Source organism: Bubalus bubalis, chromosome 20, assembly GCF_019923935.1.
Source record: "Bubalus bubalis isolate 160015118507 breed Murrah chromosome 20, NDDB_SH_1, whole genome shotgun sequence".
NCBI lineage: Eukaryota > Metazoa > Chordata > Mammalia > Artiodactyla > Bovidae > Bubalus > Bubalus bubalis.
In genome coordinates this window covers 19,915,723-19,937,811 of record NC_059176.1, presented here as the reverse complement: position 1 = coordinate 19,937,811, position 22,089 = coordinate 19,915,723, and positions in this window count along the sequence as shown.

Genomic DNA, 22,089 nt, shown 5'->3' with positions numbered 1-22,089 from the left:
ACAGGGAAGAGAATAGCAATAGGGGCATGTCCTTAAAGAAGGGATAAATACTTGTGAAGGTACAGTAAAAGAGAGGCACAACCAGAAGACTGTAGAATGTCCTCTGCCCCTTTCTCTATCCACACACCATAAACCTCCAATGTAATAACAGTGTACTGCATTGAAAGACCTACATCACAACGAGTCTCTCTCAGTAGCAATTCATGATGGAATTTGAAAGCCTAGAAGTGAAACTAAAACAAGGACCAAAAATGATTTTGAAACCTCTTGTACCTATCGCTATAATAAATGTTAAATATGGCCCAAATCCCAGGCAGATTACCATAAATCTTCACACTAAAAGAATATTTATGTTAGCACTTATTACCTTATATGACATACCCTGTTTTCAATTTAAAAAAATTACAATGGCATACCAAAAAGTAAGAAAAATACACTGAAGAGACAAGGCAAACCAAATAAGACTCAGATGTGACATATTTGTTGGAATTACAAATTCAGGAATTTAAAATAAGAATTGATATATTATGGGCTCTAATGAAAAAATTACACAACATTCAAGAAAAGATGGGTTATGGATGCCATCAAAGAGAAGAAACCATAAGAAAATATCAGAATGAGACACTAGAAATCAATAACACAGTGACAGAAATGAGTAGTGCCTTCAATGTGCTCATCAATTAAGACAAGGAAGAGGAAACCTCAGAGTAATCAATATGAATCTCCCCAGCCGAAATGCAGAGCAAATACGACTGAAAACAAAAAGTCCCGGAACTTTGAGATAATATCCGAAAGTGAGATATGTCCACACTTTTGATAGGATCCAAAATCATATCCAGAAAACTCTTAAAAAATAAAGAAGTGTAAATACAAAAACAAAGCAAAACAAAATATATCACACACACGCATCCCCGGATATATCACAGTGAAATTGTACAGAAACTCAAAGACAAAAAGAAAATCTTATTACAGGAAGTCAGAAGATAAAGAAATACCTATGGGAGAATTAGGCTAAGAATTACAATTGACTTCTAATAAAATACCATGAAAGTAAGAAAAAAGATTAGGTTAGATACTACTGGTTATCTCATACCTAGCACAAATAACGAACCTTAATGTATGTGAACAAGACAAAACTAAGGAATCTGGAGAATTCAGGGTGAAATTCAGATGGTGACAAAATAATTTATTAAAAAATGTATGATATAATGTCACTCAATACGTTGGAGGAAAAAAAGGTTCTTAGCTAAGTAACTCTGGAAATAAGTGGATACCCTAAGAGCAAAAGGAGCTGATCATTAGCTCTGTACTATTGTTGGTATAATTATTCCCCATAGGGGTGTGGGTTGATGTGTCCCATATATACTGAGATTGAACAACTAAGTAAATGGATGGAACATGGTGAATGAGGTTTCTCACTGACATCAATGGGAGTGTATAGATTTAAAAATATATTTATATGAAATTCCAGAAGACTAGAAGGAACTATGTGATATTGGATTAGGGCTGGATACGTCAGTATGGATTCATTCTAATCTAATAAAGATTGATATAAATCCACAGAATAACATATAGTTGGAGACGAACAACAAGCACATTTAGTGCTCAGAGCTTAACTTCTAATACCAGTATGGAAAGGGGGGAATATGAAAAACTTAGTAGAGGAACCTGACCAACACAACCTCAGTCAGGTGACCAAGGTTATCATCAGTAACCCATACGCCCAAAACAATGATGAAAGAAACATCAGACAAACTCACAAGGAAAAGTAGCTTAAAAATTTCCTTACCAATACTCCTCAAAATGCATGAAGCCATCAGAAACAATGACAGTCTTCAAAATTGTGACTGCCAAGAGACATGATGACAATATGTAAATGGTAGACCAGAACAGAAAAAAGATACTAAGCAAAAAAAGAAGGAAATCTGAATAAACAAGGGTTTAGTTAATAATCATATATCGATGTTGTTCATTTGCATGACAAATGTATCCTACTAATGTAGATCAGACCAGATCAGTCGCTCAGTTGTGTCCGACTCTTTGCGACCCCATGAATCGCAGCACGCCAGGCCTCCCTGTCCATCACCAAATCCTGAAGTTCACTCAGACTCATGTCCATTGAGACAGTGATGCCATCCAGCCATCTCATCCTCTGTCATCCCCTTCTCCTCTTGCCCCCAATCCCTCCCAGCATCAGAGTCTTTTCCAATGAGTCAACTCTTCACATGAGGTGGCCAAAGTACTGGAGTTTCAGCTTTAGCATCATTCCTTCCAAAGAAATCCCAGGGCTGATCTCCTTCAGAATGGACTCGTTGCATCTCCTTGCAGTCCAAGGGACTCCCAAGAGTCTTTTCCAACACCGCAGTTCAAAAGCATCAATTCTTTGGCGCTCAGCCTTCTTCACAGTCCAACTCTCACATCCATACATGACCACAGGAAAAACCATAGCCTTGACTAGATGATCCTTTGTTGGCAAAGTAATGTCTCTGTTTTTGAATATGCTATTTAGGTTGGTCATAACTTTCCTTCCAAGGAGTAAGCGTCTTTTAATTTCATGGCTGCAGTCACCATCTGCAGTGATTTTGGAGCCTGGAAAAATAAAGTCTGACACTGTTTCCACTGTTTCCCCATCTATTTCCCATGAAGTGATGGGACGGGATGCCATGATTGTCGTTTTCTGAATGTTGAGCTTTAAGCCCAGTTTTTCACTCTCCACTTTCACTTTCATCAAGAGGCTTTTTCGTTCGTCTTCACTTTCTGCCATAAGAGTGGTGTCATCTGCATATCTGGGGTTATTGATATTTATCCCGTCAATCTTGATTCCAGCTTGTGATTCTTCCAGCCCAGCGTTTCTCATGATGTAGTCTGCATAGAAGTTAAATAAGCAGGGTGACAATATACAGCCTTGACGTACTCCTTTTCCTATTTGGAACCAGTCTGTTGTTCCATGTCCAGTTCTAACTGTTGCTTCCTGACCTGCATACAAATTTCTCAAGAGGCAGATCAGGTGGTCTGGTATTCCCATCTCTTTCAGAATTTTCCACAGTTTAATGTGATCCACACAGTCAAAGGCTTTGGCATAGTCAATAAAGCAGAAATAGATGGTTTTCTGGAACTCTCTTGCTTTTTCCATGATCCAGCGAATGTTGGCAATTTGATCTCTGGTTCCTCTGCCTTTTCTAAAACCAGCTTGAACATTAGGAAGTTCACGGTTCACGTATTGCTGAAGCCTGTCTTGGAGAATTTTGAGCATTACTTTTCTAGCGTGTGAGATGAGTGCAATTGTGCGGTAGTTTGAGCATTCTTTGGCATTGCCTTTCTTTGGGATTGGAATGAAATCTGACCTTTTCCAGTCCTGTGGCCACTGCTGAGTTTTCCAAATTTGCTGGCATATTGAATGCAGCGCTTTCACAGCATCATCTTTCAGAATTTGGAATAGCTCAACTGGAATTCCATCACCTCCACTAGCTTTGTTCATAGTGATGCTTTCTAAGGCCCACTTGACTTCACTTTCCAGGATGTCTGGCTCTAGGTCAGTGATCACGCCATCGTGATTATCTGGGTCATGAAGATCTTTTTTGTACAGTTCTTCTGTGTATTCTTGCCATCTCTTCTTAATATCTTCTGCTTCTGTTAGGTCCATACCATTTCTGTCCTTTATCGAGCTCATGTTTGCATGAAATGTTCCTTTGGTATCTCTGATTTTCTTGAAGAGATCCCTAGTGTTTCCCATTCTGTTGTTTTCCTTTATTTCTTTGCATTGATCACTGAAGAAGGCTTTCTAATCTCTTCTTGCTATTCTTTGGAACTCTGCATTCAGATGTTTATATCTTTCCTTTTCTCCTTTGCTTTTCACTTCTCTTCTTTTCAAAGCTATTTGTAAGGCCTCCCCAGACAGCCATTTTGCCTTTTGCATTTCTTTCCCATAGGGATGGTCTTGATCCCTGTCTCCTGTACAATGTCATGAACCTCATTCCATAGCTCATCAGGCACTCTATCTAACAGATCAGGAAACTGCTGCTGCTAAGTCACTTCAGTCGTGTCTGACTCTGTGTGACCCCATAGAGGGCAGCCCACCAGGCTCCCCCGTCCCTGGGATTCTCCAGGCAAGAACACTGGAGTGGGTTGCCATTTCCTTCTCCAAAGCATGAAAGTGAAAAGTGAAAGTAAAGTCACCCAGTCGTGTCTGACTCTTAGCAACCCTATGGACTGCAGCCTACCAGGCTCCTCTGTCCATGGGATTTTCCAGGCGAGAGTACTGCAGTGGGCTGCCATTGCCTTCTCCCAACTGAACATGGTGTAAAAGAGAATTATTATCTTTGCTACTTTCTGTAAATGTAAAAATACTGTAAAAAAAAGCTATTGTAAGTAATATAAGTGTAAAAACTATTCTGTAATTAAATGTTTATTTAAAAAGTAAAGGAATGAATTAAGGGCCAAATTTTATAACCCTAATAAAACCCACTCCAATTTCTCTTTAAAAAATAACATAGAAAATACTAGACAAAAACTTGGTCAGCTAATAACTGTCCAAACAATCTAAGCACACATACCAAGAGTAAACTTTAACTTCTTAAAAATGGATACTTTGCAGGTTGACTTGTAAAAAACTGAGTATATATTCCAGTGATGACTTTTATGCATCACTTATCAAAATCGTATACTATGGAAAGGGCTGTTATTTTTAATTTTCAAGTTTCAGAAAAATTAAACACTAAAATTGACAATGAAATATACTGGCCATTGTTTGTATTTTAACTAAAGAAAATGAAGATTTATAAGGTGAAATTATTTGCCTTCATTATTTTCTGTTATTGCTGGTAGTGGTAGTAGTAGCAGTGATATTGTTTCAATTATTTTTATTTTTATTTTATTTTGCCTATATTTCTATTTCTCCCTGAGTTCAATTATTTATTGGGCTAAAAAACAATTTCCTCACTTATCATTAAAGAAAAGAGGCCATCTTTCTATTTGATATATTTCCTCTTTTAGTTCATTACCTTGTTTCTCCATTTCTCAGTGGTAAACTAATATATAATCCTGAACTATAGTTAAGACTTGACCTGAATGTGGGTGTACTTGAGAAGAAATTGCTAAAGTCTAATGTATTGTATCATGTTCTACTTAGGTTTCAACCTTATTTTAAAAAGCAGCAGCCCTAGCCAGTTTGTGCATCCAGTTAAATATTAGGACTTGCAACAAAAGAGAAATTATTTAGTGTATAACCCGGTTTGTGAAGAACGTCACCTTTTCCTCACTACTATAGAAAAGAAAAAAAAAACAACAGTAGATTTCCATTATAATTATGTAAGAGGGTAACATCTTTTGTACATGCAATAGACAAATAGAAGCTTTTGTTTTTTAATTTAAATTTAATATTTTGGGTAAATTTTATTTATTCATTTTTTAAATAATTAAGTTTTTGTTTTTCTGATTGGGCAAATTGCATTAGAGTTGAAGTGCTGGTTTCTTGTCCATAATTAAAATTATAGTCAACTGAGAATTACATATGTAATATTCATATATGTCATTGAAAATAGCCACACCTAATGAGAGATTAATTGATGAAGATCTTAAAATGAAGATTTTAGGAGATCTTAAAATCTCTTGAGGGAAGTGTGTCTTGCTTCATGAGTTTTTCATGAAGATCGCTATATAAGAGACAATCCACAACTCTTCAGACAGCCAATGAAACATCTAAATTGCAATCAGTACAACCTTAATAGTAGTTACAGTCCTTTAGTACACAAGCTAGTTACACTACATACACAGACAATAAGCAAAACAACTTATTGAGTAGTATATATATACTGTATAATACTGAGAAACTTTAGAGTGTCTTTAGAACATTCTTGTTTTAGTCCTTTTCCCTACACACTACTTAGTCCCTTTGGCTTCAGCAAGCATCTCAGCTGGTCAAAATTTTTTGCCTTGTCAGTATTCCAAAATTTTATTACCAAGGGGTTTGGGCAGTTATGAATCTTTTCTGTGTTGGGTTGCTGTATATTTCCATTATTTTTTCCTATTGGATATGAAATTACTAAGATATAATTAGGAGATCTTCTAACTTACATATTTCTCACTACCCCTATTTTGTGATAACAGCTAAATGAATCTTCCCAGTCTGCACAGTAAGCTCCCGTGCATGTTGGCTCAGTTGCCATGAGCAAAATGACAACATGGTCTCCAGTTTATCCTTCAATCCTGATAGTAGTTTGTCCCCTGAAAACTGAAACTTATGTATTAGCTTTCCATTGCTTTGCAACATATTGCCACACACTTGGGAGCTTAAAAACACTCATTTTCTATTTCTGTATGTGAGAAGTTCAGAGCAGGGCTCAATTGGAGTTCTCTGCTTGGGGTTTTCTAAGGCCAAATCAAGGTGTCAGTTAAGCTGGACTCTTATTTAGATGGAAGATCTATGGAAGAATACACTTCCAAGCTCTTTTACGAAATTGGAAAAGATTATTAATATTTTCGTATAGTTTTAGGACTGAGTCTCCTGGCTGTTGGCCAGGGGAAGGACCATCTTTCAGACACTGCTTGGATTCCTCATTGCATGGCCCTCTCCCTCTTTTAAAATCAGAAGCATTTTCTTGAGTACTTTCCTGGCTTGTTCTTTTACTTCTAGTTTTTAAAGGTACACCTTACTGAGTCAGATATCACCAGATACTCTTCACATCTTAAGGCTGATTGACTTGCGATTTTGATTATGTCACAAAATAATGTCATCATGTAAGTGCTTTAATGTTTGAATAACCAGGGAACAGGGATTCTGTGTATATGTGATAGGGGGAGAAGGGAGCAGATTGTTAGAATTTTGCCTGTCACAGCCTCTAATCCACCCGGCAGAACCCATATTTTCAAAAAGATGGTAATAAAAAATGTGAAGTCTTTTATTAGGTATAACGTGAGAGGAAGTGCTATAAATTTTATCCTTCTACTCACAGAACCATGAATCCAGGGTATGGGAGAAACAACACAATATATTGATTCTTAGCATATATACATCAAGGAGGATATTATCTCAGTCCTGTGGTGTTATCATCAAGCCAGCACCATGACTAAATTTGCAAAAGATTTAGTCTGTAAAAGGTCATTCAACTGTTTAACAGGGTGATGGGGAAAATGATAAGACTAGCAACTTCCCTGACCAAGAACTCATTAGCACAGTTCATTTTATAGACAATGACTTCCCTGATAAGAATCAGTGATATTGGGAAAACATAAGCAATGTCATTGGCATAAACTTGATGAGATTTGTACATACATAAGCATATAAGTAATTTTTTTTTTTTTTTTTTTTTGGTCAGAAGCATTCAGGGAATGCAAATCAGTATCTAAATTAGCTATCCCAGTGAGAACAAATCATTCCACCTTCCATTATAGAATTCACACAGTGTGGACAGAGGGACTTCTCAAGGAATGGTGGCATGTTGTGGGATAAGTATTTTAGTCTCTCTTTCTGGCAGGTTTGACACTTAGCAGTGGCCATCACCAAATGATTCTTGGTGACTCTAAGTTCATATTGCTTAATCCATACATACCCTCCATTCTTCCCCTGTGACCACATTAGCCAATGCCCACTGGGATGTCTTGGAGAGAATTTGACTGACATTCAAGGAATAATTTATCTTGTCTACCTGATTATTCTTATTTGCTTCTTTTTTTTTCTAAATGTGGCCTTGGGGCATAAGTGTATTTATTAGAGATGTCCATCCTTGTAACTTTTCCTGTCCCCCTTATCAATGATTTTTCAACCATATTCCTTCCATGCCCCTAACTCTCAAGCCAAACTGTTCACCACAGGTCAATGTAGCACTAAAATTCTGGACATTCGTCTTCTAGTCAAAGTTAACAACAAGGTAAACTGCTTGGTAGAAGGATTTTCTCTGAAAATGTTCCTTCAGAGCTACTCCTGAGTAGCGTGCTAATGCTGCATATCTTCACTTTTGTGTGGTACCAAAACATTTTAGAGAGTTATTTTTAAGCCAGTCTTACTAAATACTGTGCATAAAGAACTTCTCATGGACCATAAATGCAGGAAAGAGAAAGGGGAAGCTATATAGTGGTAGGAGAAGTCATGAAAACAAGAACTTTGTTTTTTAGTAACTGAGTCTTATTTTAACTAGGAAGGGTTAATTTTGACTGGGTGCTGGGTCTGCTTCTGTGACTTCAACTCTTATTTTGGCGCTTTTGTTACTATAGGTATACATAATGGCCTGGTTCAGGGAGACCTGCCGGCCTCCCTTTTCTTGACCCTTGGGCTATAGGGTGGCTTTGTTTGGCTCACAGAGAGTGAGCCTGACCCTGCCCGCTTGTGAAGGACTGTGACATTCTTTAGTTCTTTGTGTGGGAAATAGCACCTCTTGTCTACTGCTTGCCAGTGTGGCTCAGCAGTTCACATTTGGGGGCAGGAATCACAAATAGCTGTGGTATCTTTGTTTATTGATATGATAGGAAAAATTCCATTTCACACCACCCATGAAATGACTGTAACGAACTGAAGCTAACACATTCACCTACCTGAGGCTTGCCATTCTAGGAGATATTTGCAAGAATTAAAAGTTCTTTTTACTTTGATTCCTCACCCCACCCTCATCTCTGATCCATAAAAGAACCTGTCATCCAGGCCCTGACAAGATAGTTATTTTGAGATGTTAGTCTGCCATCTTCTCGGTCAGCCAGCTCTCTGAATAAAGTCATATTCTTTGCCTCACACCTTGTCTCTCAGATTTATTTCCTATCGTGTGTCAAGCAGAGTGAGCTTGGACCCAGTAACATTGTTTGTGTGTATGCTACCTACTTTTGAATATTGAGTGCTACTTTGCACTCTCAACTTTATGGCTTGATGAGTAAGACAACACCCAGTTAATGGTGGGCATGTGGAATTTTATGGTAAATTGGTGTGTGTCTGTGCTTAGTCACTTTAGTCCTGTCTGACACTTTTCAACCCTATGGACTATAGCCCACCAGGGTTCTCTGTCCTTGGGATTTTCCAGAATACTGCAGTGGGTTGCCATGCCCTCTTCCAGGGGATCGTCCCAACCCAGGGGACAAACCAACACCTCCTGTGTCTTCGGCATTGCAGGCAGATTCTTTACTCCTGAGCCACTGGGGATGCCTGGTAAATTGGGGGACAATTTTAAATATTCAGTCACTTCTAGTACTCCGTGGGAGGAAAGTTATGACCAACCTATAAAGCATATTAAAAAACAGAGATATTACTTTGCCAACAAAGGTCTGTCTAGTCAAGGCTATGGTTTTTCAAGTGGTCATGTATGGATGTGAGAGTTGGACTATGAAGAAAGCTGAGCGCCAAAGAATTGATGCTTTTGAACTGTGGTGCTGGAGAAGACTCTTGTGAGTCCCTTGAACTGCAAGGAGATCCAACCAGTCCATCCTAAAGGAGATCGGTCCTGGGTGTTCATTGGAAGGACTGATGCTGAGGCTGAAACTCCAATACTTTGCCCATCTCATGCGAAGAGTAGACTCATTGGAAAAGACCCTGATGCTGGATTGGGGGCAGGAGGAGAAGGGGACGACAGAGGAAGAGATGACTGGATGGCATCACCAACTCGATGCACATGAGTTTGGGTGAACTCCAGGAGTTGGTGATGGACAGGGAGGCCTGGCGTGCTGTGATTCACGGGGTTGCAAAGAGTCGGACACAACTGAGTGACTGAACTGAACTGAGGACCCCAAAACAAGCATGAAGTATTTTCCTCCTCATGTGAATAGTTATCTGTAGAGATCAACGTATCTTTACTCCAAAATTATGGAAGTATATACACTGTGAATTGGGCTTCCCAGGTGGCTCAGTGTTAAAGAATTTGCCTGCTAGTGCAGGAGACATGGGTTTGTTCCCTGGGTTGGGAAGCTCCCCTGGAGGAGGAAATGGCAATGCACTGTAGTATTCTTGCCTGGAAAATCCCACAGACAGAGGAGCCTCAATGGCTACAGTCTATAGGGTTGCAAAGAGTCAGAAACGACAGAACCCACACACGCGTACTGTGAATCACTAAAATTGTCCTTCCAAATATGAAAAACTTTATGCCTATCATCCTTCAGTTCAGTTCAGTTCAGTCACTCAGTCATGTCCGACTCTTTGCGACCCCATTAATCGCAGCACGCCAGGCCTCCCTGTCCATCACCAATTCCCGGAGTTCACTCAGCCTCACGTCCATCGAGTCAGTGATGCCATCCAGCCATCTCATCCTCTGTCATCCCCTTCTCCTCCTGTCCCCAATCCCTCCCAGCATCAAAGTCTTTTCCAATGAGTCAACTCTTCGCATGAGGTGGCCAAAGTACTGGAGTTTCAGCTTTAGCATCATTCCTTCCAAAGAAATCCCAGGGCTCATCTCCTTCAGAATGGACTGGTTGGATCTCCTTGCAGTCCAAGGGACTCTCAAGAGTCTTCATCAACACCACAGTTCAAAAGCATCATTCTTCGGCGCTCAGCTTTCTTCACAGTCCAACTCTCACATACATACATGACCACTGGAAAAACCATAGCCTTGACTATATAGACCTTTGTTGGCAAAATAATGTCTCTGCTTTTCAATATGCTATCTATGTTGGTCGTAACTTTTCTTCCAAGGAGTAAGTGTCTTTTAATTTCATGGCTGCAGTCACCATCTGCAGTGATTTTGGAGCCAAAAAAATGAAGTCTGACACTGTTTCCACTGTTTCCCCATCTATTCCCCATGAAGTGATGGGACCAGATGCCATGATCTTCATTTTCTGAATGTTGAGCTTTAAGCCAACTTCTTCACTCTCCACTTTCACTTTCATCAGGAGGCTTTTTAGTTCCTCTTCACTTTCTGCCATAAGGGTGGTGTCATCATCCTTAGCACCGTTAAATCTGCTGGGTCTTAGGGACAGTTGCCATAATAGCCTGCACAGCAGTCTGGACTTGTTGCACTACATGTTCTCTGCATCTTATTCAAAATTAGCATCTTTTCATCTTATTAGGTAAATGGATTAGAATAGTAAGCTCAAATAAAATATATATTAGTCCCCAAATTCAAAGGCACTAGGCACTGCTTCTCTTTTATAAGGAAATGTTATTCATCAGGTCTATAAGTTCAAGGGATAATTTTTTCCCCATATTTTCTGCAGAAACTAGTGCCACCAAAATTCCTAACACAGGGCACTTTTTTCATTAGACTAAAATTTCCCTTTCAACCATTACTAATATTCTCCTTAGGACCCTTCTAGCTTGCACCTGACAGCTGGTCCCAAAGCTGATCCACATATTTCAGCCTTTTATCACAGCTACAGCCTAATTTTGTTACCAATATCTGTTTAGGTATGTGTGCTGCATGGTAAATCTGTTCTAAAACCTGCTGGACTATTTGACAATTTCATTTTTTAATTTCTCATGATTCCATTTGTTGATAGTGGCTCAGCTGGATGGTTCTTCTGCTCCAGGTCATTGTCATCAGGTGCCACTAGAATCTGTATTCTGTACTGGGCTGAAATGTTCAAGACATTTAACCTATGTGGCTCCAGTTAATGCTGTTTCTTGGCTAGGAGCTTCTTCATGGATCTTAGAGAGAATGACAAAGATTCTGTTATTGTGATCTCTCCATGTGGCTTTGACATCTAACAACAAGGTAACTGTTTCTTTTTGAGGAGTGGGTGCTGTGCTGGGTCTTCATTGCTCTGCACAGACTTTCTCTAGCTATGGTGAGAGGGGTCTACTCTCTAATTGCAGTTCATGGACTTCTCATTGTGGTGGCTTCTCCTGTTGCAAAGCACAGACTCTAGGCACTTGGGCTTCAATAGTAGGTGCACAGTCTTAATGGCTCTGCAGCATGTGGAATTATCCTGACCAGGGATTGAACCTGTGTCCCCTGCATTAGCAGACAGATTCTTATCCACTGCACCACCAGGGAAGTTGCAAGATCATTTTCAAGGGCAAATGTTCTAAAAAGGTAAAAGGGGCACTTCAGGTCTTCTAAGGACTATCTTTGAAAGTTACACAGAATTACTTCAGCTGCATTTTATTGATCAAAGAGAGTAAAAAGGCAAGCCCAAATTCAATGCGGGGGCATACACTGTGTGTGAGTACTTGAAGGTGTCATTCATTAGGGGACATTTCTGTGGATTAGGTATAGTAGAAAAGCTTTGGAATATTTATATCAAATATACACAGTGTTAGCACCTCAAATCCTGTTATCTTGAGCATTATAATATGTTCTGCTTATTCACTTCTCTTTAGTTGCTTATGCTCAGATCCTTATTACTGCTCCTAGAATGTTCTGTATGAACACAAAGCTTACATATCTTTCTACTGCTCAGTACTGTTTATTGACTCCCTCAGATTTTAGAATAAAGATTATGCTACACATCTTCTAGATTCAGCTCTTTGCACAGAAGTGAGAATGCAGTCCGTGCAAAAACAATTTTATAAATGGTTGAATGAATGATGAATGCAGCACCTTGTAGTGTAAGCTTCTCTAAGTGGCATTTTCAGTTTTCAAAACTAAGAAGTAATATTTAATTCCTTTACTTTTATTTAGAATAGGACCTGATTGGTACCCTCAAGGAATACCCTCAAGGAATTCAGAGCTTAATAAGAAAGACAGATATAGAAAGTGATAAGGAAAGTACAGTATGGTAAATGTCATAAAAGTATATTTAAGAAAAGTAATTTACAAAAGGAGAGTAGTTTAAAAGATGTATAAAAAAAGACATGTACACATGCACTGGATTTTTTTTTGGAATCTCAAGTTTATAACTGTTCCATTGATGACATCTTTTTATATTGTAACATTCCAGCTTATACAATATGTTATAGATAATTCCTTTGAAAAATGAAAGATGGATATATGTATGCAAAAGTGATTTATTTTTATATTTACAGTCAAAAAAGCACTCCTGTATAATATAAAAATCACTTAAATAAGTTTTTATTTAGTTTTGTGAAATGTGTAAATAATAGAGTACACCTTGGGTATGCATTGGCTTCTGGTAGTAAAATAATAACAACAATAAATCTATTTGGCACTATAATGCACACATTTATTCTCCTAATTATTTCTATAGTAATTCAAAAAAGTATGATGTTGATTTAATCTGATTTTTAAGGTATTATGAGTACATGATAGGAAGCAGTTTCCAAAAATTTCTGACTTCAACAAGCTCACTCCTTGGAGGTTATATTTACAAGTATCTTTTCTTACTAGCTGTCAGTATGGCATTTTGAAATCTTCATTCCTGTTTAGCTTGTCTCTTGAAAATGATATGGCTTTGGCCTAGGCATGCCCATATAGATATCACTTTGGAAGGTCTGAGAAGAATCAATCTAGTACATACCTACTTTGCTCTAAGACTAACAGCACATATTTCAGATATATTGAAAGCTGGCATTAGAGTAAAGACAGTGCTTTCCATCTAGATTTCCCATGTTGTTATAAAGTATGTTATAAAGTAAGTACATTCTGGCAGATATAAGATTATATCATGATTAACTTTGTATACAACCACATGAAATAAGCTTAATGCAATATTTTTATTATAATCTATTTTAAATTTATATTTACCAGATAGTTGAATTTCTTCACATAGATTTGTATTTGATCATGTGCACACTTAATTTTGGTAGTTTTTCCCTGATCATTTAACCTGGAAGCACTTTCTTATATGATCCCCAAGGCCCACAGTACCTCCTTCTCCATCTAGCGATCTATATCAATAACTGAACACATATTCTCCATATTTTTTCCTTCAGACTCATAGGATCAGGAAAGGCAAGGCAGACAGTAAAGGCATGTAATCAGGCAAGTTAACAATGTAAGTCCCTGGAGTCTAACAACTATTGTAGAACTTGAGGGGTCATGGCAGCTCATGCATCTCAAATTATCCACCCAATAGGGACAGGAGAAATTGGGTGCTTATCCAGCAGGTCCAATCATAGGATCATGGGATCCTGTCATTCTGGTTGAGCGCTCTTACTGAAGGCATGCAATACTAGGCAGCACTGACAGCCTGTGGTGTTTGCAGGCAGAGAAGACCCAGATTTTCAAAGAAAGCCGTCATTTGAGTGGTACATGCTGAAGATTGGAAGGCAAGCTGAAATGTACTACACCAGTAAGCTCCAAGAGGTTTTGAACAGGGTAATGCCAACATTTTCTGACAAAGAAAGTTTAGAAATTACCTGTGGAATATGGAAGAGCCTTTATCAGTCTGTATTCTTGACTGACTATGTTCAGTCAGCATCCCAATGCTGCAGACTGGACTTTGGCAAGTAATAAATCATACTTGTTAAAGAATAAAGATTTGGGTGTTTATGTATTACAACAGCAGCTGTTAATAAATATCTGATATTTCTCTGACTCTAAAGGACTCTAAAAATGAAGTATTAAATTTTCAATAGCCCTAATCCTTTACTGGGTATCAAGATCCCATAGCATACATTTTAAATACCTTATTTAAAATTCTTCAAAAGAGATACTAAATACTCTTTGTAGTTCTTGTTCTGAATTCCCATGGAATAATACATAGGGCATTATCTTATGATTTGTTTTCAACATGACAATGTCTTGCTAGCTAATGTGTTACCAGAATAATCAGAGCTTTTGAACCTGACTATAACTTTGCTGGTGGTTCAGCGGTAAAGAATCCGCCTGCCAGTGCAAGAGATGTGGGTTTGATCACTGGGTTGGGAAGATCTCCTGGAGAGGGAAATGGCAAACCACTCCAGTATTCTTGCCTGGGAAATCCCATGGACAGAGAAGCCTGGTGGGCTGTTAGTCCATGGGGTCACAAAAGAGTCAGACACAACTTAGCGACTGAACAACAACATATCTTTGCTGCTGCTGCTGCTAAGTCACTTCAGTCGTTTCCGACTCTGCGCGACCCCATAGATGGCAGCCCACCAGGTTCCCTGTCCCTGGGATTCTCCAGGCAAGAACACTGGAGTGGGTTGCCATTTCCTTCTCCAATGCATGAAAGTGAAAGTGAAGTTGCTCAGTCGTGTCCGACTCTTCGCGACTCCATGGACTGCAGCCTAGCAGGCTCCTCCGTCCATGGGATTTTCCAGGCAAGAGTACTGGAGTGGGTTGCCATTGCCTTCTGCATATCTTTGCTAGTGACCAAGAACTCTATAGGCTTCCTTACTGATCAATTTTACAGAAACTCTTCAGTCTCTTAATATCTCTTTACTCCTTTTTTTGTTTGTTTGTTTTTTTTTTTTTTTTTTTTTATTTTATTTTATTTTTAAACTTAACATAACTGTATTAGATTTGCCAAATATCAAAATGAATCCGCCACAGGTACACATGTGTTCCCCATCCTGAACCCTCCTCCCTCCTCCCTCCCCATTCCATCCCTCTGGGTCGTCCCAGTGCACCAGCCCCAAGCATCCAGTATCGTGCATCGAACCTGGACTGGCAACTCATTTCATACATGATATTTTACATGTTTCAATGCCATTCTCCCAAATACTCCTTTTTAAAAAATTCACTTTGTCAAGAGATTTTAGCACCTCCTAGACATTAAGGTAAGAATAAAAAGAAAAATAAACAGAAAAAATAGAGATTTTAAGGTCTTAAAATATTAAGGAAGCCCCTCAGTGGTTTATTCTCTCTTGAAAGTGAAAGTGTTAGTCAATCAGTCATGTCCAACTCTTTGGGACCGTATGGACTATAGCCTGGCAGGCTCCTCTTCATGGAATTCTCCAGACAAGAATACTGTAGTGGGTTGCCATTCCCTTCTCCTGAGGATCTTCCTAACCCAGGGACTGAACCCCAGTCTCCAGCATTGCAGGCAGATTCTTTACCATCTGAGCCACCTTGAGTTTATAGCTCTAGGACTTCCCTGACTTGTTGCCTTCCCATTCAACTTGTCTAATGTTTATCTTGGCTAGGTCATTTTCAGAATTACTCTCCTTCCTTGGGTCTCTAATATCCTATAAATGATTTCAAATCCAATATGCTTTTATTAGTCTGTTATCAACTATCTTCATCATATTCATGGGAATTAATTGGCTATTTATTAAACACAGAAAACTCAGACCAACAGTTCATGTACATTGTACATTTTAATCATCATAAACATACTGTAGAAAAGGCATGAATGTTTTGATTGACAGATGAAAATATCAAAGTTTATTGTCAAAGTTTTCAGGGATATTAAATTGGCAAGGCTAAGTGTAACTCAAATCTGGTTAAGCCAATATATTCACTGTCATGTACAACCTCCCTCACTGGATTTATTGTCCAATGTATTAATATCTGATGCTCAGTGTTACAGTAACAGAAAACAGATTAAGACTCTATACCATAAAGCATAGCTAGAGATATTTATCATTGACTTCAAAGTTTAAGAACATTTTCTAATATTGAAAATATTCATTTGTGGAAATCCCCATTTGTAATGCTAATCTTAGGTTGCTTTGGAAAAATAAGAAACTGGAGCACCCTCCAAAAAGTATCATAAAGCACATTGCTCCCAGCTTATAGAAATATCAATCAATTGCCATTAACAAGTTATTCTAGGTATATATTCTGGCTTAGAAATCTTGTGTACGTATATTTGGTAGAGTCCTCTATTTGTTGTTATCTGAAGAAGCCTATTAATTTCAAATGCCTGGCATATTTGAGTAAAGTAGGAGAAAATAATTCATGTGGTGCAACAACATTGTGTGGGATTTATTCATGTTACGGCCAACATTGAGCAGAATGTAAAAAATTAGCGTTGATATCAGTGTCTCACAATTTCTTTCATCAAGCTAAATCACAGTCACATCTGGAGTCTTTAATTGTGCCTTACAATATGCTTAGCATACTGTAAATGCTGATTTAAAAAAAAAGTTGGAAAAAGCAACATGAGGGTAAGCAGTTTTGGGAAATAATATATTTCTCTTAAGCTGCTAGTAACACATATAGTTAGTTATAGAATTACCCTTTCATTTCTACTGTCTTATACTTAGAAATTTGAATGTAATGAAGAACTCCAGTAAATAGACATATTTTTACAGTTCCTTTTTGGTTTATTCTGTTTTGTTTGCTTTAAAATTCTTATTCTTTAAACTCATAATCTTTGTTCACACTGAAATGTTTTAATTTAAAAAGCTTTTTTCTTCTCATTCAGAGTAGAGGTTGCAACTTGATAGAAAGAGTGCATTTGGTTTTTGAAAAAGGTTTTAGCTTTCTCTAGGAATTACCGTAGATAAACTCTCAAGGAAAGAATCCTACTGTGGGGAGTAGAGCAAAATGCATTGGTTTCCATATGTTAGTGTGCATGTGTCAACCAGGATATTTTGAAAAAATTATAGATTCTAGGACCTTACCTTAAGACATTTTAATTCTATACATAGGAGGAGAGGCAAGAAAATGAACTTCAATAAGCAAATTTGTGAGTCTGATTCAGGTCGCTTGATACTGGAAAATCATTTGTGCAGACTCCAAGAATAAATGATCTGATAAAAAAAAAGATGGAGGGAGGGGATATACATATACCTTTGGCTGATTCATGTTGATATATGGCAGAAACCAACACAATATTGTAAAGCAATTGTCCTCCAATTAAAAATAAATGAATTTAAATAAAAAAAAATCAGGAAGTCTTTGATTGTCAGCCCAAATTGGTCTCCATGGAGCAGACATCTTAAATCTAATCCCAAATATTTTCTTGAGTTTGCAATGGACCTAATACTAACAAGCAATCCCAATTCGGAAATCTTTCCTGCTCCTGGAACCTCAGAACAGACAACATTTAGATCTATCCATCTTATGCCAGTAATCTCAGCAGTATTTTTACTGGCCTCTCCACCTATCTCATCTCCTCCAAATCGGGTCCTGAAGGATAGGGGTGGTGTCCAGTTGGCCTAACTGTTGCACTCAGAGTGGGTGAGAGTACAGTCAAGTTGAAGGTTCAAATGTTGTGAAGGTATAATGTTAAGTTAGTTTTCCTGCTCATAATCTAATAGCTTTTCCTATATATGTTATTATCCTCATTCTTTATTTCAACAGTAATCCCAGTTATCTGGGTTATTAAGACCTTTTTTTTTTTTTTTTTACAGTTCTGTGTATTCTTGCCACCTCTTCTTAGTCTCTTCTTCTGTTTGGTCCTTACCATTGTGTTAGATATTATTTATCAAATTCACTCGCTTGAGGGTTAAATTTGCAAGTCTGCTATTATGAGTAAAGATGAACAACTTTTCCTAGGGCCAGTTTTACAGTATGCTTTTTTTTTTTTAAATGAATTGATTGTTCATACATTTTGCCCAAATTCATTTTCCCTAAGATTTTTACTTTATGCTTTTCCTCCATTTTAAAGATATTTTTATATTAAAGATATTGGTTTTTTTCTGTGATATATGTTACAAATATTTTCTTTTGGAAATATATAAATATTTATTTTTTTACCATGAAAATATTTTATTTTCATATTCCTTTAAATCTAAATAAGCCTCTCCTACACAGTTTATACAGAGGACTTCCCTGGTAGCTCAGACGGTAAAGTGTCTATCTACCATGTGGGAGACCCAGGTTCGAGCCCTGGATTGGAAAGATCCCCTGGAGAAGGAAAAGGCAATCCACTCCAGTACTACTGCCTGGAAAACCCATGGACAGAGGAACCTGGTAGGCTACAGTCTATGGGGTCGCAAAGAGTTTACACAGTTTATACAGCAGTTAAACCTAATTTCCTTCCAGTATTTGTATAGCTTTATTATTGGTATTTAGATTTCTCATCCATATTTAATTTGTATGTGTATATCATATGATTTTTTTCTATTTTTCCCATCTGGCTTTCCATTTCCTGAGCCTACTTTTTGTTAATGTCAATTTATGCTTATTGATGTGAGATGCCAACTTGTGATAAACTTCCTTAAGGGACTTAAATAATTTTTGGATTTTCATTTCTATCCTATTGATATATGCTAGTACTACATTGTTTTAATTAGAAAATCTCTTTAGTATGATTTACTATTAATATTCATATTTCTGTTACTACTACTAATTATTGTTTCACTTTTTAATATTCCATAGTTTATTTTTATTTTCCATCTACCATTAGATGTTTGGATTATTTCCATTTTCTGTCCATTGCTATTGCTGTTCCAGTGGGTAATCTTATATATGATAACTGGGGTATAAGAACATTCATTTATATGGGTATATATCTACAAATTTTTCAATCATTGAGAGTCTACTCTTAATAAATTTAATATTTTCCTTAAATGATGTAATCTATGCTTGTGAAGATATATGCTGTGAACATAAGAATGATCTCTTTAGAATTATATATATATCAATATATATAGTTTCATTCAGGTTACAATTATCTCCCTTTGATAACAATTGATATTTTGTGCATCCTACAATATTGATGGGGCTTCCCAGGTGACACTAGTGTTAAAGAACCTGCTGGTCAGTGCAGGAGACATAAGAGACTTGGGCTCAATTCCTGGGTTTGGAAGATCCCCTGGAGAAGAGCAGGGCAACCAACTCCAGTATTCTTGCCTGGAGAATCCCATGGACAGAGGAGCCTGGTGGGCTACAAGTCCATAGGGTCACAAAGAGTCGGACACAACTGAAGCGACTTAGCACACATGCATGAACAATGTTTATATGGCTAGATTTTGTTATCCAGGTCATATTTTTTTTCCTTTGATATTCACACATAAATATTATTTCTGATATTGGTTAGTAGGAGTGAAAAACAGATGGCTAAAACAAAACTTTAGTAAAACATCGTTTAACTTGTTTCCTTAATGCTTCTGAAGGGATTCTAGAGTAGTAGAGAAAATGGTGACCAAAATATAATTTGAAATCAAGGTAAAAAATATGCTAATATTAAAGAATCTCATTAACCTGCTTCAAACCTCTAGGAGTAACCAAACTTTATTGCTCTTTCATTAGGAACCAGGTATCCAACATATGCTCTGAGTAATAAACAGCCTATATGAAAATCCTGGTTGTAACACTTCTGAAATTGTAAGCAAATACCAAAATTATACAATTGGTTAGCATATATACCTATGTAAACCAGAAGACTCCCCGGAGCTACCAGCTGCTACCAATTTCTGCAAACTTTGGGGCAAAATTTATAGGAATTAGATTGACTATTAATTAAAATTGAAACTGCATGAATATCACCATATATGCAGAGGCTTCTTTCACTAATACATTAGCAAAAAAGGGTCAAGAATTATTGACAAAAATACATTTGAATATGTTGGTCATAAATCCTCACAAATATTATCTAATACTTATCAAAGCTCAAACTCAATTTCTCCAACAGTGTTACAAATTAAATATTTCACAAAGTCCATGCATTTTGATTGATAGTTATCTAAAAATTTCAGAAAGGAAAAACAAAACTAAATTTTATATTAAAAAATTGATATACAAAGTGCACTCAAGGATTATGTCTACTATCTTCAGTTTCCTATCCTCAGTCAAAGGTTAGTTATGCTGCAGGATTAAAATGCAAGAACATAGTGCCAGGTAAATATACAATGTTATGAGAATCAGAATAAATCTTACTAATACTGCTATTTCCATTTCTGAATTGAAAATCAGAAGAAATCTTAAGGTCTTTCCCTATATTCAGTCATTCCCTATATTCAGTTCAGTTCAGTCACTCAGTCCTGTTTGACTCTTCGCAACCCCATGGATTGCAGCACACCAGGCCTCCCTGTCCATCATGAACTGCTGGAAGTTTACTCAAACTCACGTTCATTGAGTCAGTGATGCCATCCAACCATCTCATCCTCTGTCATCTCCTTCTCCTCCCACATTCAATCTTTCCCAGCATCAGGGTCTTTTCTAATGAATCAGTTCTTCACATCAGGTGGCCAAAGTATTGGAGTTTCAGTTTCAGCATCAGTCCCTCCAGTGAATATTCAGGACTGATTTCATTAGGATGGACTGGTTTGATCTCCTTGCAGTCCAAAGTACTCTCAAGAGTCTTCTCCAACACCACAGTTCAAAAGCATCAATTCTTCAGCACTCAGCTTTCTTTATAGTCCAACTCTCACATCCATACATGACTACTGGAAAAACCATAGCTTTAGACAGACCTTTGTTGGCAAAGTAATGTCTCTGCTTTTTAATATGCTATCCAGGTTAGTCATAACTTTCCTTCCAAGGAGTAAGCGTTGTTTAATTTCATAGCTGCAGTCACCATCTGCAGTGATTTTGGAGCCCCCAAAAGTAAATTCTGACACTATTTCCATTGCTTCTCCATCTATTTCCCATTAAGTGATGGGACCAGATGCCATGATTTTAGTTTTCTGAATGTTGAGCTTTAAGCCCACGTTTTCACTCTCCACTTTCACTTTCATCAAGAGGCTTTTGAGTTCCTCTTCACTTTCTGCCATAAGGGTGGTGTCATCTGCATATCTGAGGTTATTGATATTTCTCCCAGCAATCTTGATTCCAACTTGTGCTTCCTCCAGCCCAGCATTTCTCATGATGTATTCTGCATATTAGTTAAAAAAGCAGGGTGACAATATACAGCCTTGATGTGCTCCTTTTCCTATTTAGAACCAGTCTGTGGTTCCAAGTCCCGTTCTGTCTGCTGTTTCCTGACCTCCATACAGATTTTTCAGGAGGCAGGTGATCTGGTATTCCCATCTCTTTAAGAATTTCCCTATATTAAATAGCTGTAAATAAAAAACATGTAATCTATGTAGCCCATATGAATAATACATTCATTTTTTCTTAAGTTTTTATATTTTAAGTTTTTTAATATATTTTTCTAGTTTTAGATTTAATTAATATCATTGTATAAACTTGTTTATAGCATAATGATTTGATGTATATATTCACTGTGAAATGATTAACACAGTAGGTTTAGTTTACCATCATCTCACATAACTAGTTTTTTGTTTTGTTTTTTCCTTGTGATGAGAACTTTTAATATCTACTCTCCTAGTCAATTTCAAACACAGAGAACAGTGTTGTTAACTGTGACAATCATGTTATAAGTTATGACCCCAGGATCAGAAAGATCATGGAGAACGGAATGGCTACCCATTCTAATATTCTTACCTGGAAAATCCCTTGGACAGAGGAACCTGCCAGACTACAGTCCATTGGGTCACAAAGAGTCATGCATGACTGAGGAACT